The 26799-nt window shown below is 41.8% G+C and overlaps 1 protein-coding gene across 1 annotated transcript in view; it reads right to left on the bottom strand.

Annotated features, from left to right (window-relative positions):
• Window positions 1-26799, bottom strand: part of CD226 (CD226 molecule) — a 253249-nt gene that overhangs the window by 178511 nt on the left and 47939 nt on the right. The gene's annotated exons all lie outside the window — the stretch shown is intronic.

Raw genomic sequence — 26799 nt, 5'->3', positions numbered from 1 at the left:
GGGAGCTGTAAGGAAGCAAGTGCGATTGGGGTGACACCTCTGAGGACTGGAGTATTTGTGATGTTGAAGTTGATGTGGAGGAGAGCCCACTTAAAGGAGCACTTGATATCCGTTGAAGCACCTGCTGTTTTTGTGCCTCATCTGGAATTTGTAGCGATTGGCGTGGCCGTAAGAAAGGGATCTTATCACATTGTCCGCTAAAAGAAGTGGATATTTTAGTTTGGCTGGAAGATGGTCTTTCTTCTGCAGATGTTATTGTTGCTTTAACACCTACCCCTCGGACACAACCTTTTTTCCCCTTCCCAACACGCCTATTCCCCTTAACTAATTCACAACTCTGGAGTTGTTTGCACAAAAAAACAATGGATGGAAACCGAGCAGAGCTGAGTGGCCAAACTGTGGTATTAGGCCAAAACTATTGGATGGGTTAGATGCAGAAAAAAATTAGATTCAATTTGCAACCTGATGGAGGTCAGTATAGATGGACTAATAGACCAAGTCCCACACACTGCTAGAAGCACAATATTTTTTCAGAGCTAGATGCAGAAAAAAATTATATTCAATTTCCAACCTGATGGAGGTCAGTATAGATCGACTAATAGAACAAGTCCCACACACTGCTAGAATCCCAAATATTTTTTCAGAGCTAGATGCAGATAAAAAATATTTTTAATTTGCAACCTGATGGAGGTCAGTATAAATGGACTAATAGACCAAGTCCCACACACTGCTAGAATCCCAAATATTTTTTCAGAGCTAGATGCAGATAAAAAATATTTTTAATTTGCAACCTGATGGAGGTCAGTATAAATGGACTAATAGACCAAGTCCCACACACTGCTAGAAGCCCAAATATTTTTTCAGAGCTAGATGCAGAAAAAAATTATATTCAATTTGCAACCTGATGGAGGTCAGTATAGATGGACTAATAGAAAAAGTCCCACACACTGCTTGAAGCCCAAATATTTTTTCAGAGCTAGATGCAGAAAAAAATTATATTCAATTTGCAACCTGGTGGAGGTCAGTATAGATGGACTAATAGAACAAGTCCCACACACTGCTAGAAGCCCAAATATTTTTTCAGAGCTAGATGCAGAAAAAAATTATATTCAATTTGCAACCTGATGGAGGTCAGTATAGATGGACTAATAGACCAAGGCCCACACACTGCTAGAAGCCCAAATATTTTTTCAGAGCTAGATGCAGAAAAAAATTATAATCAATTTGCAACCTGATGGAGGTCAGTATAGATGGAATAATAGAACAAGTCACCCACACTGCTAGAAGCCCAAATATTTTTTCAGAGCTAGATGCAGAAAAAAATTATATTCAATTAGCAACCTGGTGGAGGTCAGTATAGATGGACTAATAGAACAAGTCCCACACATTGCTAGAAGCCCAAATATTTTTTCAGAGCTAGATGCAGATAAAAATTATTTTTAATTTGCAACCTGATGGAGGTCAGTATAGATGGACTAATAGACCAAGTCCCACACACTGCTAGAAGCCCAAATATTTTTTGAGAGCTAGATGCAGAAAAAAATTATATTGAATTTGCAACCTGATGGAGGTCAGTATAGATGGACTAATAGACCAAGTCCCACACACTGTTAGAAGCCCAAATATTTTTTCAGAGCTAGATGCAGGTAAAAATTATTTTTAATTTGCAACCTAATGGAGGTCAGTATAGATGGACTAATAGACCAAGTCCCACACACTGCTAGAAGCCCAAATATTTTTTCAGAGCTAGATGCAGAAAAAAATTATATTCAATTTGCAACCTGATGGAGGTCAGCATAGATGGACTAATAGAATAAGTCCCACACACTGCTAGAAGCCCAAATATTTTTTCAGAGCTAGATGCAGAAAAAAATTACAATCAATTTGCAACCTGATGGAGGTCAGTATAGATGGACTAATAGTACAAGTCCCACACACTGCTAGAAGCCCAAATAATTTTTCAGAGGTAGATGCAGAAAAAAATATATTCAATTTGCAACCCGATGGAGGTCAGTATAGATGGACTAATAGAACAAGTCCCACACACTGCTAGAAGCCCAAATATTTTTTCAGAGCTAGATGCAGATAAAAAATATTTTTAATTTGCAACCTGATGGAGGTCAGTATAGATGGACTTATAGACCAAGTCCCACACACTGCTAGAAGTCCAAATATTTTTTCAGAGCTAGATGCAGAAAAAAATTATATTCAATTTGCAACCTGATGGAGGTCAGTATAGATGGACTAATACATCAAGTCCCACACACTGCTAAAAGCCCAAATATTTTTTCAGAGCTAGATGCAGATAAAAATTATTTTTAATTTGCAACCTGATGGAGGTCAGTATAGATGGACTAATAGACCAAGTCCCACACACTGCTAGAAGCCCAAATATTTTTTCAGAGCTAGATGCAGAAAAAAATTATATTCAATTTGCAACCTGATGGAGGTCAGTATAGATGGACTAATAGACCAAGGCCCACACACTGCTAGAAGCCCAAATATTTTTTCAGAGCTAGATGCAGAAAAAAATTATATTGAATTTGCAACCTGGTGGAGTTTAGTATAGATGGACTAATATAACAAGTCCCACACACTGCTACAAGCCAAAATATTTTTTCAGAGCTAGATGCAGAAAAAATTATATTGAATTTGCAACCTGGTAGAGGTTAGTATAGATGGACTAATAGAACAAGTCCCACACACTGCTACAAGCCGAAATATTTTTTCAGAGCTAGATGCAGAAAAAAATTATATTGAATTTGCAACCTGGTGGAGGTTAGTATAGATGGACTAATAGAACAAGTTCCACCCACTGCTACAAGCCGAAATATTTTTTCAGAGCTTGATGCAGAAAAAAATTATATTGAATTTGCAACCTGGTGGCGGTTAGTATAGATGGACTAATAGAACAATTCCCACACACTGCTACAAGCCAAAATATTTTTTCTGAGCTAGATGCAGAAAAAAATTATATTGAATTTGCAACCTGGTGGAGGTTAATATAGATGGACTAATAGAACAAGTCCCACACACTGCTACAAGCCGAAATATTTTTTCAGAGCTAGATGCAGAAAAAAATTATATTGAATTTGCAACCTGGTGGAGGTTAGTATAGAAGGTCTTATAGAACAAGTCCCACACACTGCTACAAGCCAAAATATTTTTTCAGAGCTAGATGCAGAAAAAAATTATATTGAATTTGCAACCTGATGGAGGTTAGTATAGATGGACTAATAGAACAAGTCCCACATACTGCTACAAGCCAAAATAGTTTTTTGAGAGCTAGATGCAGAAAAAAATGATATTGAATTTGCAACCTGGTGGAGGTTAGTATAGATGGACTAAAAGAACAAGTCCCACACAATGCTACAAGCCGAAATATTTTTTCAGAGCTAGATGCAGAAAAAAATTATATTGAATTTGCAACCTGGTGGAGGTTAGTATAGATGGACTAAAAGAACAAGTCCCACACACTGCTACAAGCCGAAATATTTTTTCAGAGCTAGATGCAGAAAAAAATTATATTGAATTTGCAACCTGGTGGAGGTTAGTACAGATGGACTAATAGAACAAGTCCCACACACTGCTACAAGCCGAAATATTTTTTCAGAGCAAGATGCAGAAAAAAATTATATTGAATTTGCAACCTGGTGGAGGTTAGTATAGATGGACTAATAGAACAAGTCCCACACACTGCTACAAGCCAAAATATTTTTTCAGAGCTAGATGCTGAAAAAAATTATATTGAATTTGCAACCTGGTGGAGGTTAGTATAGATGGACTAATAGAACAAGTCCCACACACTGCTACAAGCCCAAATATTTTTTCAGAGCTAGATGCAGATAAAAATTATATTGAATTTGCAACCTGGTGGAGGTTAGTATAGATGGACTTATAGAACAAGTCCCACACACTGCTACATGCCGAAATATTTTTTCAGAGCTAGGTGCAGATAAAAATTATTTTGAATTTGCAACCTGGTGGAGGTTAGTATAGATGGACTAATAGAATGATGCTATGCCCAAAAGGTTTTACTTCACTAGGTGCAGTAAAACAATTTGTATTCTATACACAGGTGGTGTAGCTTGCCACACAGATAGGCTACTCAACTGACTAACACACACTGCAAGAGGCCAAAAAGGATTTGCTTTGCTAGATTTGGCCAAATGCTGTGAAAAAAACTTGTACAGAACTGGTACAGACCTGCCTGGCAAAAAGTGATAGGAACTGATGTAACCTAGCCCTCAAAAGGACTGCAATTACAATTAGTCTTTACTCCCAACCTATCTATTTAAGAGCACAGACCTGCCTGATAAAAGTGATAGGAACTGATGTAACCTAGCCCTGAAAAGGACTGCAATTACAATTAGTCTTTACTCCCAACCTATCTATTTAAGGGCACAGACCTGCCTGATAAAAGTCTTAGGAAATTATGTAACCTAGTCCTTAAAATGACTGCAATCACAACTATTCCCTACTTCCAGGCTATCTGTAGATTTGTGCGAAAATTGGCTTGAAATTAACAAAGTATAGCGCACACAGCAACAGCGGTGCCGTCTAACACGCAGTTGCAGCAGTGAGAAAATGGTAGCGACGGGGAAAATGGTTGGGTCTTATAGGGCAAGGACATGTGACATACACTGCCAATGACACATGCCCTTGCGTGTGTTAAAAAAAGCATTTCTCTCCGCGTGTGCGCTGCTGATAGGCTGACAGATTGAACCTCCCCACTGTAAATGCGGGAAAGAGGAAAAAAAATGCAGATCTTCATTATTTCTGCAGAGATCCATCAACTGCCCCTCCCCCCGCCCCGCTGTACACTCAAACTGCGTATTAACATTAATTTTCAGCATTACTGAGAAAAAATCCAGTTATGATTTTGGTGCACAAACAGTTATCGAACATAACCTCGAACAGCCGAATTTTTTTCAATTTGTTCGTGTTCGCCGAACGGCTCGAACACCACCCAAAACAGCTCGAATTTGAGATTGGCGATCAGTTCGAGTCGAACACCGCTCATCTCTACTCGCCACCAACACAACAGGGACTTGGTGCTCCTGGATGGGCAAGACACATGAGTGCCTTCTTGCTGCACTACCTGCAACATGACCCTCGAATTGTCAGAATTCGAAATAATACTGACTACTGGGTTGCCACACTCTTAGATCCCCGGTACAAAAGTAAATTTGCCGAAATAATTCCTGCCATAGAAAGGGATTCACGCATGCAGGAGTATCAGCAGAGGCTGTTGCAGAATCTTACATGTGCTTTTCCACAAAACACCAGTGGTGCACGTAGTGAATCTCACAGTTCTAACTTGCAAACCGTGGGACTGTCGAGTCTTCATCACTCAAACCGTAACAGTAACACAGTATCTGCTGGTAACAGCAATTTTGTGGAATCGTTTCACCACTTTTTTAGACCATCCTTTGCAAGGCCACAGGAGATAAGAAGTCTGACACATAGTCAACGCCTAGAGAGGATGGTACAGGAGTATCTCCAAGTGAACATCGAAGCTATGACTGTGTCACTGGACCCTTGCTCATTTTGGGCTGCCAATCTGGAAAAATGGCAGGAGCTCGCCACTCACGCCTTGGAGATCTTGTCATGCCCTGCAGCCAGCGTTCTCTCTGAATGTGTGCTCAGCGCTGCTGGTTGTGTGCTGACAGATAAGCGCACGCGGCTGTCCACTGAGAATGTAGACAGACTCACGTTCATAAAGATGAACAAATCATGGATCCGCAAGGACTTTTCTACCCCTGTGTCATCCTGGGGAGACTAAAAGCTTGAGAATTTGGTAAAATCACCTCACCAACCGTTTTAAGCAACTCTGGGGCAATTGTTGCCACTTAAGTGGTGTCTGTGCCACAATTTTTGGAAAAAATGGAGACTCTTTTTGGAGTCCCCTTGCTGTGTTTTTTGTGACGTTGGCATCTTCAATTCCAGGTGGGTTGGGTCGCCCCCCGCCCCCCCCCCCTTTTAACTGTAAGAAACTACATACACTATGGCTTGGGGTAACACAGATGGTTGAGTCTGAAGAGCTGTTTACTCAGAGGGCTGCTCCAAAGCTTCAGTGTCTGCTAGTCAGCGTAGAATTTTTAACTGCATCTAGCCTAGGCAATACTTTGGGTGTAGTAGCCCAGCTGCGAAGCAAGCTGCACCGCCTGTGTATCTAATAAGAATTTTTAAATGCATCTAGCCTAGGCAGACTGTGGGGACCCCCAACAAAACCCAGACGCTCTGCATCTAACCCAGCCAATCATTTGATTGTATTGCTAGTAGCAGAGTCACATGGGCTCTAAACCTTGCATAGCCTGTGCATTTTTTCTGATCGATAAGGATGACCCAACTCGTGTTATCTGTAACATTTGTCACCAAAAGCTAAGTAGAGGCCAAAAAATCCATAGTTTGAGTACTTCATGCATGAACCGTCACATGGATATGAAGCATAAGTTGCAGTGCGAAGCTCACTGTGCTACAATGCGGCCTAGCGGGCCACGAAAACCACCATCTGCCCCACCTTTGTCATTCTGGGGAGACTAAAAGCTTGAGGATTTTGGAAAATCACCTCACCAACCATTTTACGCAACTCTGGGACAATTGATGCCACTTAAGTGGTGTCTGTGCCACAATTTTGGGAAAAAATGGAGACTCTTTTTGGAGTCCCCTTGCTGTGTTTTACGTGACGTTGCCCTCGTCAATTCTAGGTGGGTCGGGTCTCTCCCCCCCCCTTTTAACCGTAAGAAACTACATACACTATGGCTTGGGGTAACACAGATGGTTGAGTCTGAAGAGTTGTTTACTCATACTATAGCCTGGGAATCAGAGGTCTGCTCCAAAGCTTCAGTGTCTGCTAGTCAGCGGAGTAGCCACTGCCTGTAGATCTAATTACAATTTTTTTTTTCAAATTCAAGTTTTTTTTTATTTTTGTGTTGAAAAAGTACAAGAAAATACAATATTAATAGTAAAAGGGGTAGTATAACTATAAATCTATGCATAACGACAGTACATTGGGGGGTACAGGGAGGGTTTTCCATCAATATCCAGATCAAGCATGTATTTTTCCATATGAAAGATAGAGAGAGAGGGAGAGGACCACAGCAGACCACCAATCAATAGAGTGCGATTATGATCATTGTTGTGCCGACATCACGGATAACTTTAGTTGGGGGCTAGATGGTAGGCGTCAGAGTTTTGCAAATCAATCCAATCCCTCCAAATCACACAGTATCTATCAACATCAGCCGGTGAGATGGCAATCAGATGCTCCATCCTATTAAAGAGGGAGATCTCCGCAAACCATTCCTCCACAGTGGGTGGGTCTCTGCTTTTCCAGTGTCGTGGAATGACATTCTTAGCCACCTGTATTAGGTAGCCTATTGATGACCTTTTATAACTACGTTTACTTATTGGTAACATCGATAAAAGGAGGGCTTCTGGCATATTAGGGATAGTCAAACCAGTTATTTTCTCAATCATGGGAACCACCTTTGCCCAAAATGCATTTATTACAGGGCATGCCCACCATATGTGTGACATTGTCCCTTCCCCCTCCCCACATCTCCAACATCTATCTGAGACCACTGGATGCCATCTATGAAGGACTGCTGGTACCCGGTACCATCTAGAGATAATTTTGAAGGAGGTTTCCTGAGCTTTGGACCCTATTGAGGTTTTATGTGTTAGGAAGAAACATTTATCCCATTGTGAGTCAGAGAAGGACTTCCCCAGTTCCCTTTCCCATGCACCGCAGAATCCTGGCCTATTGTCAGTTACCTGGGCAATGAGGAGATTATACAGTAGGGAGATGGAGTGTGTAGGGGGTGACAATGATAGGCTCAATTTTTCAAAGTTTGTGAGATCTTTATGAAGTTGTGTGCACTTCTTCACAGTTGAATAGAAGTGTTGTAACTGGCTATACTCAAAATTAGCCTTCGGGGAAGTGGCTCTTCCCTGTAACAAGTCATTGAGGGGGAGCAGCGAAGTATTGGAGATGACATGAGAAAATAATATAGGATGAGATTTATTTGAACTGAGAAATCTATTTGCAGATAGTCCTGGTGGGAAATCTGGATTATCTGAAATCGGGAGCAAGGGGCCCTGGGGGTCGATTGAGGATAAGCTTTTTTGTTGGGATCTCAAAGCCAAAGCAGTGGCATAAGTACTATATGACATGAGGCAAAGAGAGGGGACAATTAAATGGGCACACCATGGGAGAGTGGTAAGATCTTTAGGACAAATGGATTGAGCTATTTTGACCCACAATTTCCCCTCCGAATGATGGAAGAAATCCAGGATTCTAGCGTGTACTGCTGCCATGTAATACCTTCTACAATCCGGAAGACTAAGGCCCCCCTTTTGTTTGTGTCTGATCAGAACGTCCCCCCGAATGCGTGGACGCCCACTTGCCCAGATAAATCTGCAAAAGCTACTGTGCAGTCTTTTCCAAAATTTGAGGGAATTACCACGGGAATGGTTTGGAAGAGTTATAAGAGTTTAGGTAGGACGTTCATTTTTAGTATATTTATTCTGCCAAACCAGGAAAAATCCTTCATCGTCCAAGAAGTAAGATCTCTATGGAGTTGCTCAATAAAGGGCCCAAATTAAGATAAAATAGATGGGAGAGGTCTCTATGAATAGGAATTCCTAAGTATTTGATACCCTGTGAGGGCCAGGCAAAGGGAAAGTTGGACTGGATGGAATCCTGTATGGATTTGGGGAGGGAGACATTGAGGGCCTCAGACTACGCTGCATTGATTTAAATATTTGACCATGTACCAAAGTGATCTATTTCAGCCATAACAGCAGTGATGGATATATGTGGTTGAGTGATATATACTAGGACATCATCAGCAAATGCAGAGCACTTGTACTCGGTGCCTCCCACCTCAATCCCCCTAATATTGGGGTTATCGTGAATTGATGAGAGCAGGTACTCCATCACTAGGATGTATAAGAGAGGGGACAGAGGACTTCCCTGCCTTGTCCCATTGGTGATTATGAAAGGTGATGATAATGTTCCATTTATCTTCAGCCTAGCTGACGGATTGCGATACAGGGCCATGATTTTGCCTATAAAAGGGTCCCCTACCCCAAGTTTTTTAAGAGAATAATATATGGCGTGCCAGGAGAGTCTATGGAATGCTTTCTTAGCATCCAACGAGAGTATCTAATTATAAATTTTTAACTGCTTCTAGCCCAAGCAATACTTTGGGCCTAGTAGCAGTGTCTGCTAGTCAGCGGATTAACCCAGCTGTTAAGCAAGCTACACCACCTGTAGTTTGGACACTTAATTTTTTCAACGGAAATGCTTCGGGCCCCCGGGACACTCAGTGAAGAGCATCGGGGAGGCACCCCAAGGGACAGGGGCTGGAACTGGCGGTAGGACGCCTTGCTGTGGACCGCCAAGCTCGATCCTTATAAACGCTTTCTAACGGCAGCAGCTTTAGTGGACGCTACTGGAGCTGGAATTACCGCGGCTGCTGGCATGAGACTTGCCCTCCAATAGATCCTTGTAAAAGGATTTAAAGTGTACTCATTCAAATTATAGAGACAATTTGAATTAAAAAGATTAGACCTGCCTTCACCGCAGGGGGGCTCGCTCGACCCACCAGCGGACAGGCACCAGTATTGGGAGAGGGGGGCTTGCTGTCAGGGTCCACCGCAGCTCTGGCACAAACCCGGCGACACGGAGGTCGCACGGGCTGGAACGGACTGGCCGTGTCGGCTTCGCACTTTTTTGGTTTTAGAAGGGCATGACATACCTATATCTGTGTCTCCCCCTCCTTTTACTCCTCCACCTCTTTTCTTTTCGCATGACTATATGTACTTGTCACTTTTCCATGTGTTAGTTGTGTCTTCTGAGCAGTTTGTCAGCTTTTGGACACCTTTGAAGTGTTTTCTATGTGTTTTCTATGTGTTTCTATGTGTTTTTGTTTGCCTGCCATTGGTTTTAACGGTGTTCGAAGTTGTTCGACGAACAGTTCGACGAACAGTTCGGCGAACATACGGGTGTTCGACGAACCGAACACTAATCCTGAGCTCCTCGCCCCACTACTGATTCCCACCTCTAGATTTGCCGTGACTCAGAGTTTCAATACCACTGCCATTGCCCCTACCACCAAGGCTTGAAGAGTCAGCAACACAGCTAGGTATTTGATTCATTTCCTCCATCTCTTCCGGCCACATGTCATTTCAGAACAAAGGCTGACTGTTGATCTCATCCTATAAATCAACATGAATAAGTTTTTCATGGAAAATATCTTCCCATGCTGCTGTCGGTTAAGGGACTAAGCGGCTGAAGAGATAGAGGTGTTATTGACTTAATTGAAAATCCACTATGAATAAAACTAGGTATTTTGGTGGCAAATAAGATGAACTATACAGAACACTGACTTAAATTTGTGTTGTATTTTTTTTAAATGAGGACAATGATCCAATATAATGTGTCTCTTAGGGCAAAAGTGTGTGAACTTTCAGGATTAGCAGGTAATTTGGAGGTGAAATTAGAGCCTGGTGTGTTTTCAATCAATGGGGTGACAATCAGGTGTCAGTGGATGACCAGTTTAATTTAAAGAAAATGGATCTACCACAACCTGATGTTCACAACACATTTCTGAAAGTGTACCAGGGTACAAAGGAAAGATATTTCTGAGGACTTCAGAAGAAGTGTTATTGATACTCCACTAATTTGAACAACTAATCCACAGTCAGATTGCGTACAACTGAAGAATATCCAATACTATTATTACACTCCCCACAGGTGGTCGACCAACAAAGATCTAAGCAAATAAAGGTCTCTCTCACATTAATGTTCATTAACCCACAGGAGGACACCGAAAAACAATGGTGTGTATTGGACAATTGTAAAGAGAAAGCCACTGCTCCCCAAAAAGACCATTGCTGCCCATCTCCTTGTTGAACATCAAGACAAGCCAAAAAGCTACTGAAACAATGTTTTGTGGACAGATAAGACCAAAATAGATTGTTTTGTTTAAAAAAAAAAGATTTGTTTTGAGAAGCAGTATGTATGGGAAAGAAAATAACTGCATTACAGCATAAAAACCGCATACAACCTGTGAAACACAGTGGTGTTAGTAGTGTCATGGTTTGGGCCTGTTCTGCTGCATCTGGCCCATGACACTTTACCATTATTGATGGAACAGCTAATACTGAATTATACCCACATATTTTAAAGGAAAATATCGGGACATCTGTCCCTGAGCTGAATCTCCAGAGCTGTGTTCTATGCATTAAGACAACAACCCAAAGCACACAAGTCATTCTGCATAAGAATGATTAAAAGAACACAGTTAAAGTTTTAGGAATGGCTAAGTCAAAGATCTGACCTCAACCTTATAGAAATGTTTAGGAGGGTCCTGAAGTGAGTAGCACATGGGAGAAAATCCACTAATATAAAGTTGAAGCTGTTTTGTAGAGAGGGATAGAAGTAAATTCCTCCAAGTTGATGTGTATGACTAGTAGACGCTTATTAGAATGTTAAGATACAGTTATTGCTACGCAAAGGGGCCGCATCAGATATTGAAAGAAAAGGCTCCCATACTTTTGCCGCTCACAGACATGTAATATTGGATCAATTTCCTCATTTAAAAAAATACAAAGTGCAATTTTTTTTTACTTTTTTTATTTGCTTCTCTTTATTTACTTTAGGACATACACTGTGTGCAGAATTATTAGGCAAGTTGTATTTTAGAGGATTATTTTTATTATTGATCAACAACTATGTTCTCAATCAACCCAAAAGACTCAAATATCCAAGCTTAATATTTTTGGAAGTTGGAGTGGGGTTTTTTTTAGATTTAGCCATCTTAGGAGGATATCTGTTTGTGCAGGTAACTATTACTGTGCAGAATTATTAGGCAACTTAATAAAAAACAAATATAATCCCATCTCACCAATATCAGTGCACAAAATTTAGAAATAAACATTTCTGACATGCAAAAACAAAAAACCAAAAAATTTGTGATCAATATAGCCACCTTTCTTTATGATGACACTCAACAGCCTTCCATCCATAGATTCTGTCAGTTGCTTGATCTGTTTTCGATCAACATTGCGTCCAGCAGCCACCACAGCCTCCCAGACACTGTTCCGAGAGGTGTACTGTTTTCCCTCCATGTAGATCTCACATTTTATGATGGACCACAGGTTTTCTATGGGGTTCAGATCAGGTGAACAAGGGGACCATGTCATTATTTATTCTTCTTTTAGACCTTTACTGGCCACGCTGTGGAGTAGTTGGATGCATGTGATGGAGCATTGTCCTACATGAAAATCATGTTTTTCTTGAACGATACCGACTTCTTCCTGTACCACTGCTTGAAGAAGTTGTCTTCCGGAAACTGGCAGTAGGTCTGGGAGTTGAGCTTCACTCCATCCTCAACCCGAAAACGTCCCACAAGTTCATCTTTGATGATACTAGCCCATACCAGTACCCCACCTCCACCTTGCTGGCATCTGAGTCGGAGTGGAGCTCTCTGCCCTTTACTGATCCAGCCTCTGGCCCATCCATCTGGCCCATCAAGAGTCACTCTCATTTCATCAGTCCATAAAACCTTTGAAAAATCAGTCTTAAGATATTTCTTGGCCCATTCTTGACGTTTTATCTTATGTTTCTTGTTCAAAGGTGGTCGTTTTTCAGCCTTCCTTACCTTGGCCATGTCCCTGAGTATCGCACACCTTGTCCTTTTTGATACTCCAGTAACGTTGCAGCTCTGAAATATGGCAAAACTGGTGGCGAATGGCATCTTGGCAGCTTCACGCTTGATTTTCCTCAATTCATGGGCAGTTATTGCGACCCTGTTGGCTATTTGCCATGAAACGCTTGATTATTCGGTGATCACACTTCAAAAGTTTGGAAATTTCAAGACTGCTGCATACCTCTGCAAGACATCCCACAATTTTAGACTTTTCAGAGCCGGTCAAATCTCTCTTCTGACCCATTTTGCCAAAGGAAAGGAAGTTGCCTAATAATTAAGCACACCTTATATAGGGTGTTGATGTCATTAGTCAACACCCCTCCTCATTACAGAGATGCACATCACCAGATTTACTTACTTGGTAGTTGGCTCTCAAGCCTATGCAGCTTGGAGTAGGACAACATGTATAAAAAGTATCATGTGATCAAAATACTCATTTGCCTAATAATTCTGCACACAGTGTATGTGTAAATCTGATGCAGTTTTAGGCCAAATGTATGCAAAATTATGAAAAATGATGAAGGGTTCACAAACTTTCAAGCACTCATGTATATCAGCATATATACATACTGTATATGTTCCATTTCAAACCTCATTTTAGGCTGAAACAGATTCTAGGAAAGTTTTCCACAATATTTTGTAGTCTATGTTCCAAAGGAGCACTTGTGAGATGTTATATTGTAGTTGTGTGAGAAAATTGTATAACAGGTACTATGCAGTTTGATAGCCAGAATTACCTGGGCATCCTCAAATTCATGATTCCCCCATCAGTTGCCAGAACATGTTTCCACTTCTCTTAGGTCCATACCACTCCAGATAACACTTGGCGTTACATGGTGATCTTATGTGAAGCAGTCTGACCATAGTAACCAATTTCATGACTTTCCTGATGCATAATTATTGTGGTGAAGTGAATTCCAGATACAGTTTAAAGACTGCTGTGTGTCATGTAACAGAGTAATGTCATTTTTTTTCTGCCATCCACTCCAGCACTCAGCCCCGCTCTGTGAAGTTGCATGGTTTATCGCTTCCTGGATGACCTTTTGTTTTACTGTAGATTTACAATAACAGCCACATATTTGACCTCAGAGAAGACTTCCTTTTAAAAACTATCATTTATTTTAAAACTATAATTGTGACCCATACCACAACCAATTAGAGTAGTTGAAAAATATGAACTCAATAAGTTGAGTAATCTTTCATATGCTTATGACCATATTCAGTGGGGACGGAAAGTATTCAGACCCCTTTAAATTTTTCACGCTTTGTTTCATTGCAGCCATTTGGTAAATTCTAAAAAGTTCATCTTTTTCTCATTAAAGTACACTATTCACACAATCTTGACTGAAAAAAACAGAAATGTAGAAATGTTTGCAAATTTAATAAAATAGAAAAACTGAAGTATCACATGGTCATAAGTATTCAGACCCTATGTTCAGACACTCATATTTAAGTCACATGCTGTCCATTTCCTTGTCATTCTCCTTGAGATCGTTCTACTCCTTCATTGGAGTCCAGCTGTGTTTAATTAAACTGATAGGACTTGATTTGGAAAGGCACACACCTGTCTATATAAGACCTCACAGCTCACAGTGCATGTCAGACCAAATGAGAATCATGAGCTAAAAGGAGCTGCCCAAGGAGCTCAGAGACAGAATTGTGGCAAGGCACAGATCTGGCCAAGGTTACAAAAGAATTTCTGTATTACTCAAGGTTCCTAAGAGCACAGTGGCCTCCATAATCCTTAAATGGAAGAAGTTTGGGACCACCAGAAGTCTTCCTAGACCTAGCCATCCAGCCAAACTGAGCAATCGTGGGAGAAGAGCCTTGGTGAGAGAGATAAAGAAGAACCCCAAGATCACTGTGGCTGAGCTCCAGAGATGTAGTAGGGAGATGGGAGAAAGTTCCACAAAGTCAACTATCACTGCAGCCCTCCACCAGTCAGGCCTTTATGGCAGACTGGCCCGATGGAAGCCTCTCCTCAGTGCAAGATGTATGAAAGCCCGCATAGAGTTTGCTCAAAAACACATGAAGGACTCCCAGACTATGAGAAATAAGATTCTTGGGTTTGATGAGACGAAGATAGAACTTTTTGGTGATAATTCTAAGCGGTATGTGTGGAGAAATCTAGGCACTGCTCATCACTTGCCCAATACAATCCCAACAGTGAAACATGGTGGTGGCAGCATCATGCTATGGGGGTGTTTTTCAGCTGCAGGGACAGGACAACTGGTTGCAATTGAAGGAAAAATGAATGTGGCCAAATACAGAGATATCCTGGATGAAAACCTCTTCCAGAGTGCTCTGGACCTCAGACTTGGTCAAAGGTTCACCTTCCAACAAGACAATGACCCTAAGCACACAGCTAAAATAACAAGGGAGTGGCTTCAAAACAACTCTGTGACTATTCTTGACTGGCCTAGCCAGAGCCCTGACCTAAACCCAATTGGGCATCTCTGGAGAGACCTGAAAATGGCTGTCCACCAATGTTCACCATCCAATCTGACGGAACTTGAGAGGATCTGCAAGGAAGAATGGCAAAGGATCCCCAAATCCAAGTGTAAAAAACTTGTTGCATCATTCCCAAGAAAGCTCATGGCTGTACTAGCTCAAAAGGGTGCTTCTACTCAATACTGAGCAAAGGATCTGAATACTTATGACCATGTGATATTTCAGTTTTTCTTTTTTAATAAATTTGCAAACATTTCTACATTTCTGCTTTTTTTCAGTCTAGATGGGTTGCAGAGTGTACTTTAATGATAAAAAAAATGAATTTTTTAGAATTTACCAAATGGCTGCAATGAAACAAAGAGTGAAAAATTTAAAGGGGTCTGAATACTTTCCGTACCCACTGTATTAGTGATCAGAAGATCTGCTGAAATTCGATTTGATTCACATCAAATTTATTTGCTGTGAATCAAATGTGCTTTATTATGATTTGAGGTCTCTCTAGACCAAGAGCATAATAGACATAGGTTAATAAAAAAAATTATACTCACCTCATACCGGGCCTCACCTATCTAGCTGGGCTTCTGGTCTCCATTTTAGTCTTCAGGCTTCTTCTCCTGCCACGCTCCAGCATATTTGGCCTCATACATAAGAAGTAGTAGCTTGGCAACATCATGATGTTTTGAGGCCTAGCCAATTTGGAGGGGCCAAACATGCCAGATTGTCCCACAATGTCATAACATACAGATGTCATGATTGTTTGAGGTCTAGGAAGTGCAGAGGAGCCAAAGATGCTGGGATACAGAGGAAGAAGATGACTGGATTGGAGCAGAGAGGGGTAGCATGGGTGGACAGGTGATCATGAGGTGAATATAATTTTTTTTACCTCTTTTTGTCTCTTTAGAAACTAACATCACAGAAAAAAATCAGCTGTATTTACCAACAATAAAACACAATATTATATGCACTGTGTGTCCAGTGCTCTATACAAGCCTTATCGAGGTGCATTTGTAATACTAAGCAACTACCATGAATGGTAGGTGTGTGACTGGTTGTTTCATAAGTATTTTGCACCTGAGCTGCCTCAGTCTTTATCTTGGGGCCTTCGGTATCCGGCAGTGAATTTAATATTGTGTCTTGTTGCTGGTAAATATGGCTGACGGTTCACTCTGATGCATTTTTTACTTTCATGTCCTTTTCTATGTTGCTGCATCCTATAATGTATTTAATATTGTGTCTTGGTGTTCGTAAATATGGCTGCCTTTTTTCCGTGATTTTTTTTTGTCTCTTTAGAAATTATATTTTACCAATATGTCTCAATTAGCCCAAGAAAGTTACAGTTCCCCATAGGGCACAGAGGTAATTAGATAACCAAAAAAAAGAAATGTGCCAGGAACAAAATAAAACTAATATCTTGATAAAAAATTATTAATTTTTATTACATAAATTAAAAAAAACTGATGAAGCAGTGGTGGAACACGTGTCGGGTCCATTGGTAGGTGAGCTAACCTTTATGTGCATGACTGAATTTTCTCTTGGTGTTCATGTTTGTGGATGTTTTACCTTCTTATCACCATTTAACACTACCATATATTTGAAGGGGATTTATCACCATAGATTTCTAATTGTTTAATGTTTTTCATGTACATGCACCTCTTTGATTTACTATATAAATAAAAGGTTACATTTTATGACCAATTTTGACACGGCATTCTTCTACACATGTGAAACCTTCATGATTAGTAGTGATGAGTGAATACTAAAATGCTCGGGTGCTCATTGCTCGGGTCAAGCAAATTGGAATGCTCGGGTGCTCAACCCGAACAACGAGCCCAATGTAAGTCTATGGGAAACTCAAGCATTTTTCGATGGGAACAGTGCTCAAATGACATAGGAACAGCATGGGGAAGACCCCTGGAAGCATTTCTGACTTCCAGGTCACTGCTGTGAACAATGTTGTCAGAGTATTATTCCACTTTTACAGATTCACAATAAAACATACAAAAACAAAGCAAAATGGATTTCCTGGAAAAAATGTTAAGGAACATTCTTTCCAGGGTAATGACTTGTATATAAGGCAACATAAATAACCAAAAACATATATGCTCCTCCACACCTAGGGCTATGTTCACACAGCGTTTTTGATGAGTTTTTGCACTTTTGCATTGCTTTCAACAGTGAAAAATACATTCACCGGTAAATGTAATTTTAACATTTTACTACCTTATCTGGTCATGAGGTGTGTGATACATGATCAGACACATCCGGTTTCATTTATGAAGAAGGGACTCTGAAAGTCACAAAGCCTATTTTTAAAGGGCCATCAGGCAGCCCTTACTATTATTAAAGGGCCAGCAGTCGGACCTCACTATTGTTAGAGGGCCATCAGCTGGCTATGCTTTGTTGTTCCCATTATTAAGGAGCGATTCTCCTATACTGTTATTGTGCATGCAGTGACCTCAAAGGCCTGCCCAAAATGTGTAAAAACCCCAATACCAATTTGAAGACACATAGAGGAGAGACTTATTTAAAAAAAAAATCCCATTATAAAGCAGCGGGTCTCCTATAGTGTTATTGTGCATGCAGTGACTGTAAGGCCTGCCCAAATTTTGGAAAAACCCAAATACACCTTTGAACAGACATAGAGGAGGGCCTCATTTAAAAAAATAATTTCCCCTCATTAAGGAGCTGGTCTCCTATACTGTTATTGTGCATGCAGTGACTACAAGGCCTGCTCAAATTTTGAAAAAAAAACAATACACCTTTGAACAGACATAGAGGAGGGCCTCATTTAAAAAAAACAATTTCCCATTATTAAGGAGCGGGTCTCCTATACTGTTATTGCGTATGCAGTGACTGCAAGGCCTGCCCAAAATTTGGAAAAACCCCAATACCATTTTTTAGACATATAGAGGAGGGCCTCATTTAAAAAAATAATTTCCCATTATTAAGGAGCGGGTCTCCTATACTGTTATTGCGCATGCAGTGACTGCGAGACCTGCCCAAATTCTGGAAAAAACCCAATACAGCTTTGAAGAGACATAGGGGAGGGCCTCAGTAAAAAAAATGCTCCCATTATAAAGGATTGGGTCTCCTATAGTGGTAATGCTCATGCAGCGACTGCAAGGGCTGCCAAAAATTGGATGCACTACAATACTCCTTTGAAGAGACATACAGGAGGTCCTCATTACAAAAAAATGTTACAATTGTTAAGGACTGGGTCTTCTATAGTGGTAATGTCCATGCAGTGACTGCATGGGCTGCCAAAAAATTGGACGCACTACAATACCCCTTTCAAGAGACGTATAGGAGGTCCTCATTAAAAAAAATTGTTACCATTGTTAAGGACTGGGTCTCCTATACTGGTAATGCCCATGCACTAAGTGCATGGGCTGAAAAACATTAACCCCTGGGAGTTATACATGAACATCAAGAAGCATATACCCATGTCTGGGTGTGAAGAGGTGCATGGGAATAGACCCCACAAAAAAAAAAACACTGGATTTGACTTTATTTTCCGCTGCTATCATCCGGTGGTAATGAGAAGTCTGGCTCAATCCAGCCCTTTTTCATTTTGATAAGAGTCAGCCTGTCAGCATTTTCAGTTATCAGTATCAGCTATAATACCACTAAAAACCCGCTCTGACAAAACACTAGTGGCAGGGCAGGCCAGGACCTCCAAAGCATAGAATGCCAATTTTTGCCACATGTCCAGCTTGGATACCCAATAATTATAAGGCACAGAGGAATCATGGAGGACATTGGTACAGTCGGCACGGTACTCCTTCAGCATCTTCCAAAAGTTTTCCCTCCTTGTCAGAGTACCCTGTACATCAGGGCCTGTCTGCTGGGAGGGTCTGAGAAAACTGTCCCACACTTTTGACAGTGTTCCCCGGCCTCTGCTGCATTGTATTTGTGTCTCCCTTGCCTGTACTCTTTGGTTGTCCAAAGAACTGTGACCTTTGCCACCAGCGTTTTCAGATAGGAATTTTTTTAATAATTCCGTAACAAGGGCCTTCTGGTACTGCAACATTTTACAAGACTTCTCTGCCATGGGAAGGAGAGATAGAAAGTTCTCCTTGTAGCGTGGGTCTAGAAGTGTGACCAACCAGTAATTACTGTTGGCCAAAATGCATACAACGCGAGGGTCACGGGAAAGTAAGAGGAACATAAAGTCAGCCATTTGTGCCAGACTGCCACCAGCCAAGTCTTCCCTGTCCTGACCAAGAGGACGACTGACCATGTTCTCCTCCTCATCCTCCTCTTTCTCATTCTCCCTTTCCTCAGGCCATCCATGCTGAACAGACAGTATGAATATTGTGTGGGCAGCACCGTCTGTAGGGCAGGAAGCCATCTCCTGTTCCTCCTTCTCTTCCTCCTCCTCATTAGCACCCAATCCACGTTGGGATGAGATGAGGCTGGGCTGTGTGGCATCACCCTGTATGGTTCCTTGCTCCATCTCATCTTGCTGCGCCTGCAATGCCTCCTCTTTAATTGCGAGCAGCGAGCATTTCAGAAGACAGAGAAGTGGGATCGTGACGCTAATTATGGCGTCATCGCCACTCACCATCTTGGTGGCGTCCTCAAAGTTTTGGAGGATGACACAGATGTCTTAAATCCATGCCCACTCATCAGTTCTTATGTGCGGAGGCTGACCTAAATGCCGATGGTTGTGTTGAAGCTGGTACTCAACAACTGCCCTCTGCTGCTCACAAACCCTTCCCAACATCTGCAAGGTTGAGTTCCAACACATGGTGACATCGCACACCAGTCAGTGAGCTGGAAGCTGCAAACACTGCTGAAGCATGGCAAGGGCAGCAGAAGCTGTAGGTGACTTTTGAAAATGGGCACACACGCGGAGTACTTTGACAAGCAGTTAAGGCAAATCCGGGTAGGTTTTGAGAAACTGCTGAACCATTAGGTTGAGCACATGGGCCAGGCATGGTACGTGTGTGAGGTTGCCTAGCTTCAGAGCCACCACCAGGTTCCAGCCATTGTCACACACGAGCATGCCTGGCTTGAGGTTCAGCGGTGACAGCCACAGATCTGCCAGCTCTGGTACAGCTGTCAACAACTCTTCAGAGGTGTGCAGTTTGTCCCCTAAGCATATTTGCTTCAGCAGTGAATGTTGCCCCTTGGCCGTGGCAGTGCTGCAGTGCTTCCAGCTTTCGACTGATGTGGTCATTTTGGAGATGGAGGCTGAGGAGGAGGTGGTGCAGGAGCTGTAAAATGTGGGAGCAACACTGGTTGACCGAGGGCCCGCAATACTCGGCATCGGGAGGACGTGTTCCGTCCCATGGTTCGAATGGGTCCCGGATTCCACTATATTAACCCAGTGTGCCGTCAATGAGATGTACCATCCCTGGCCACAAGCACTTGTCCACATGTCGGTGGTTAGGTGGACCTTCCCAGTAACTGCGTTGTTGAGGGCACGGCTAATGTTCTTGGATACGTGCTCGTGTTATGCAGGGACGGCACAGCAGGAGAAATAGTGGTGGCTGGGGGCTGAGTACCGAGGGACGGCCGCCGCCATCAGGTTGCGGGAAGATTGCATCTCCACGAGCCTAAAAGTCAACATTTCAAGTGCAAGCATTCGCGTTTAGTAGTGTGACTTGTGGGGCGTTGGCTGCGTATTTGCGCTTGCATTCCAAGGACTGGGGTAGGAACAACTGAACACTGCGCTGGGACAAGGACGCGGACGTGCTTGCTGATGGTGCTAGTTGAGAGTGTGCAACTACATGGAAGTGGACAGTGACGGTGATGGTTGCAAGTGTTCAACGACAGGTGCAGGGCGGGAGGCATCTTCACCTGCATCATAGACAGGGGATTGTCATGCACGCACAACAGCGGAACAGGCAGTGGTGTCACCCACAGACACTGTTTCTGGACCCTGGCGTTCGGCCCACCTAGTTGGGTGCTTTTCTGTCATGTGCCTGAGCATGCTGGTGGTGGTCAGGCTGCTAGTTTTGCTGCCCCTGCTCATGTTGGCCTGGCAGATGTTGCAAATGGCCTTTTTGGGGTTATCTGGACAGTCTTTAAAAAAGAGCCAGGAAGACACTTTGGAAGACAAACAGTTGGACTGGCAACTTCCATCGTGTTGGTGTTCCGAAGAACAGTTGCCCACCTAGTGTCTGTTGCCATTCCACTGCTTGTTCCCGCCTGTTGTGGTGCTATGTCTCCCTCCCCCTGTATGCTCCTGTCCTCGCTATGCATGTCACCTCGCCAGGTTGGGTCAATGACTTCATCATCCACCACCTAGTCTTCCATGTACACACCCTGGGCCTCCTCTTGACTTGCTGGCAATTGTGTCTCATCATCATCATCATCATCAACATCCACCTCTTGGGACAGTAATTGCACTTTACCACCGTCGCCTTCATGTGACCGTGGCTGCTCAAATATTTAGGCATCACTACATGCGATCTCCTCTTGCCCCGCTTAAAGCAGGCTGGGCGAGAGGCCCGAATCTATAAATGGAAAAGTGCACAGCTCTTCGGAGTGTCCAAGTGAGGGATCAGTTGTCTCAGGGCACTCGGCATGGTGGGAGGAAGGAGGATCAGGGTGAGGAATATGTGGTCCAGACTCACGGCTACTGAGACTTGACCGTGTGGAAGACAGGGTGGTGGTGGTGGCAAACTGACTGGAAGCATTATCTGCTATCCAATCAACAACCTTTTCACACTGCTCTGGCTTCAAGAGTGGTGTTCACCGGCCCCCTAGTAATTGGGACAGGAAGATAGTTTGACATCTTCCCATGGCCTCGGCCTCTGCTTGCACCATCACCATCACGTCCACTTCCCCGTCCCTTGCCACGTGCATTTACCATTTTAAATGGAGTGTAATATTTGGCCTGCTCCACAAAATGTCTGTATTATTACCGCAGTAATATGCGATCTCGTGTGACGACCACGGTTTTAGGCAGTGGCCTTGTAGTATAGTATTGGTCAATGACCAAGTGTGAATAGGTTCAACAACACACAGCTGGCTGACTTTAAATGGAGTATATTTGGCACGCTCCACAAAATGTCTGTATTATTACTGCAGTAATATGGGATCACATGTGATGACCACGGTTTTGGGAAGTAGCCTTATAGATGTGGTATTGGTCAGTGACCAAGTGTGAATAGGTTCAACAACACACAGCTGGCTGACTTTACATGGTGCATATTGGCACGCTCCACAAAATATCTGTATTATTACCACAGTAATATGGGATCACATGTGACGACCACAGTTTTAGGAAGTGGATGGTCAGCAACTAAGTGTGAATAAGTTCAAAAAACACAGCTGGCTGTCTTTAAATGGAGGGTAATATTTGGCCCGCTCCAAAAAAATGTCACAATTATCATCGCAGTAATATGGGATCATGTCTGATGACGTTTTTAGGAAGTGGCCTTGTAGATATGTTATTGGTCAGCGACCAAGTAAGAATAGATTCAACAACACAGAGCGGCTGACTTTAAATGGAGTATATTTTGCACTCTCCACAAAATGTCTGTATTATTACTGCAGTAATATGGGATCACATGTGACGACCACGGTTTTAGGAAGTGGCCTTATAGATGTGGTATTGGTCAGCGACCAAGTGTGAATAGGTTCAACAACACACAGCTGGCTGACTTTAAGTGGCGCATATTTGACAAGCTCCACAAAATGTCTGTGTTATTACCGCAGTAATATGGGATCACGTGTGATGACCACCATTTTAGGAAGTGGATGGTCAGTGACCAAGTGTGAATAGGTTCAAAAATCACAGCTGTCTGACTTTAAATGGAGGGTAATATTTGATCCACTCCAAAAAATGTTACAATTATTACCGCAGTAATATGGGATCACGTGTGATGACCATGGTTTTAGGAAGTGGCCTTACAGATATGGTATTGGTCAGAGACCAAGTGTGGATAGGTTCAACAACACACAGCTGGCTGACTTTAAATGGCGCATATTTGTCACGCTCCACAAAATGCCTGTATTATTACCGCAGTAATATGGGATTACGTGTGATGACCACGGTTATAGGAAGTGGATGGTCAGCGGCCAAGTGTGAATAGGTTAAAAAAACACAGCTGGCTGACTTTAAATGGAGGGTAATATTTGGCCTGCTCCAAAAAATGTCACAATTATTACCACAGTAATATGGGATCATGTCTGATGACCACGGTTTTAGGAAGTTGCCTTATAGATATGGTATTGGTCAGCGACCAAGTGTGAATAGGTTCAACCACACACAGCTGGCTGACTTTAAATGGAGTATATTTGGCACGCTCCACAAAATGTCTGTATTATTACTGCAGTAATATGGGATCAAGTGTGACGACCACTGTTTTAGAAAGTGGATGGTCAGCGACCAAGTGTGAATAGGTTCAAAAAACACAGCTGGCTGACTTTAAATGTAGGGTAATATTTGGCTCGCTCCAGAAAATGTCACAATTATTACCGCAGTAATATGGGATCACGTGTGACGACCACGGTTTTAGGAAGTGGCCTTATAGATGTGGTATTGGTCAGTGACCAAGTGTGAATAGGTTCAACAACACACAGCTGGCTGACTTTAAATGGAGTGGAATATTTGGCACGCTCCAAAAATGTCACGATTATTACCGCAGTAATATGGGATCACGTGTGATGATGGAAAAGTTTCTCTGCTTCCACAATACAGCAATGCGAATAAAATCAAAAAAATCTGTGTATATTCTGCTAACAACCAAATGGAGCAGTAAAATGGAGTACTGTATTGCTTTTTAAGTAAATAATCAGAATTAAGAGCAAAAAAAAAATAGCGCTGATATGTAGGGTGTAGTGCGGCGCTGTTCACACTGTGCGGTAATGAGGCAGTGATCCAAGGAAAGTTCAACTTAAATGTCTTTATTTGCAGAACTCATACTTAAATGCAAATGGTGTCCTCCAGATCGCAGCCGGGTGCTCCAAACAGTCCGTATAAACTGGTTGCCGGGGGCAACGGCCGCACTGTTTTTCTCTGAGGTGCGTTAGTTGCTTTGCCTTCACAGGTCTGTGTTGTGCCTTCACACAAGCTTGCCGTGCACAAAGCCTCCTGCTTTGCAGGCTTGTAAATAGACCACTCACACACCCAAACCTTTCTTGCAGGTTTTCAAACGAAAAGTGTGGACATGAGCCACATGCAAGACCCGGGCTGGAGGGAGTGGACCGCCCCACTGCCATACTGTAGTCCATTCCAAAAATAAAAGCTCATACTAGGTTTTACTAAATCTGCCTTGGTCAAATAGCGTGACCAAGTCCAAACTTACTTTTAACTGTGTCTGTGATTTCAATGCACTCCAGCGGGTTCAATATGTTTCTATGCGCATTCTGGGGGATACGTACCATTCCTCGCATATAATTCCCCTCACTGCCTCACAAGGGCTATGGATATCTGTAACAGCAGCAGCAGACAGAACGTGCAATGGACGCTGTGCAGTATACACTGTCCACAAACCCTGTCTAACTCCTGCTATCACCCTCATCAGCAATATATGCAGCTGGATTAGTCCTCTGAAGGATTGCAAATTTAGATGTATATATTGCTGTGGAATACCTGACTTAAAAAAGCAACAATTCTGTCCCTCACTAAGCAGCAGCTCTCCCTACCCTACCTGTTTCCGGGGTACACAGTGACGAGCATAGGGTCACCAGGTCTTATATAGACCTGATGATGCTATGCAGCCAGCCAATCACTGTAATGCCCACAACCAACATCGCTACGGCATTACAGTGAGTGGCAGGCAATCCCTGCATGTTATTTGGCTCTCTAAAGAGTGCCAAACATGTGGGGAGGGGACCCGAGCTCCCCCCTGAGCAACCCGGAAATACTCACCGAGCGCCGAGCTTCTCGAGCAGTGAGATGCTCATCACTAAAGATTAGCTCCCCTTCCAATTTTTTAAGGTGTCTCTGTCTGTTTTTCGGTGTTTGCTCAAAATCATCTTTGTATATACATGTTTTTTAAAAATGTATCTAATAAAAATGTATAATTTTTTATTTAGATATTAGTTGTATTTTGTTCTGGGCACATTTCTTTTTTCAGTTTTCTCTTTAGAAATTAGAAAGATGGTAATTGTTCAGCCACAATTTACCTGAATTCACACAAGGCAAATCGCCCAAAACTGAGATTCATCTGAACACATGAATTTTGGGAAATTTTATATTCCTTTGATTAGTTTAGAAACTATTTACTCATCTTAGCCATATAATGATCCATATCAAAATGGCAGCTGCAAAATAAAATGTATTACAGGCCGAGAAAGGTCTTTACTGAATGAACATCTTAAGAAGCAACTTCCTCCTAAATACTGAAAACTTTTATGTTCATGGAAAGATATATAGAAATCTAAGGAACAATATTTTAATATATAAAAGCTTCTGGGACTAACTAATTTGTATATTAAACTAATATACTGTATACGTAATATAACAAAATATAAGGTAAAATCCATATATTAAAAAAATACATCAAGGATTCTTACACAGATGATGGACCTGTTTTAGTCTTGTCATTTGCAAACATGCAAAGAAAATGTTAATGTGTATCCATGATCAAGGGCAGACAGTTTATGTAGTATACTTTTAGATTAATTGTTATCATGTGGAAGACATCGACACAATGTCTAGTATTGCAAAATAATTTAAAGTAGCAAAAGAAAGAAAAACTAGGAACCTTAGAATAAATAGTTAGAAAAAAGGTATATTTACTTCTGTGGTTTTAACCACTGTACATATGATGGTTCTTTTGTGTGCCTTGAAGATGTTGATAAACAATTTCTATTCGGCTGTTTAATGTCTGAGATGATTTAGAATACTTCATAGGTTCCCATGGAGAAGTATGACTCAAATTCTGAGTAAAACCCAGAGTGTAAAAGTTCAAGTTAAGGCAAAAAAAAGAAAAAAAGTGGTGAATCATAATTCTAAAGACTGAGGAAGAGGAACAGGACTCAGAAATGGATTGTGACAGAAATAAAGTGCTTTTTGCTATCCTGCATCTCACCCACTCATATAACATCTATTACTTAGCAGGAAAGATCCAGAAACTAAATGTCACCCTGTTTCCAACTATGTAATGGAAAAATTGAATTAAGAGTATGGAAGTGCAAAGCTTCCATTCATAGACAAAGACACATGTGTATGACTAAGTCTAGTGGTTTACAGTATAAAACTAAAAGGGTTCCCCAAGCATAAAAACAATGAATTTCAATACCGGACTAGCCGCAGTACCACATACAACTCAAGGACAAAAAATGGCAGGTTTCAAAAAGAGCAGTAGAGCCTTTCCTATAATGCTTAGACAACCCTGTTACCTATGATCAATTGTTTAGAAATGAATAAGGAGAACTGGCATATTAATGCTAAACAGCTTTTGTTTTGTTTTTCCCTTTTGATTTTTTTTATTCCCGCAGTCCAAGAAATAAACCTTTTTTTCCCGTTGACTTCGCCACATGAGGGTCTCTTGTTTTACAAGATGAGTTGTATCTTTTAGTGGCATTCTAATTAAAGAGGCAAAGATAGCAATTCTGTCATTATGTTTTGGTTTAGTTTTTACAGAGTTGGATATGTTGTAACAATGACATGTTAGCTTTATAGTGTGGGTTAATTCGATTACGGGGATACCAAATGTAAAGT

This window comes from Phyllobates terribilis, unplaced genomic scaffold (assembly GCF_046119375.1).
Source record: "Phyllobates terribilis strain yellow unplaced genomic scaffold, ASM4611937v1 Scaffold_4__5_contigs__length_816908805, whole genome shotgun sequence".
NCBI lineage: Eukaryota > Metazoa > Chordata > Amphibia > Anura > Dendrobatidae > Phyllobates > Phyllobates terribilis.
This window is presented reverse-complemented; position numbering and strand designations above follow the sequence as displayed.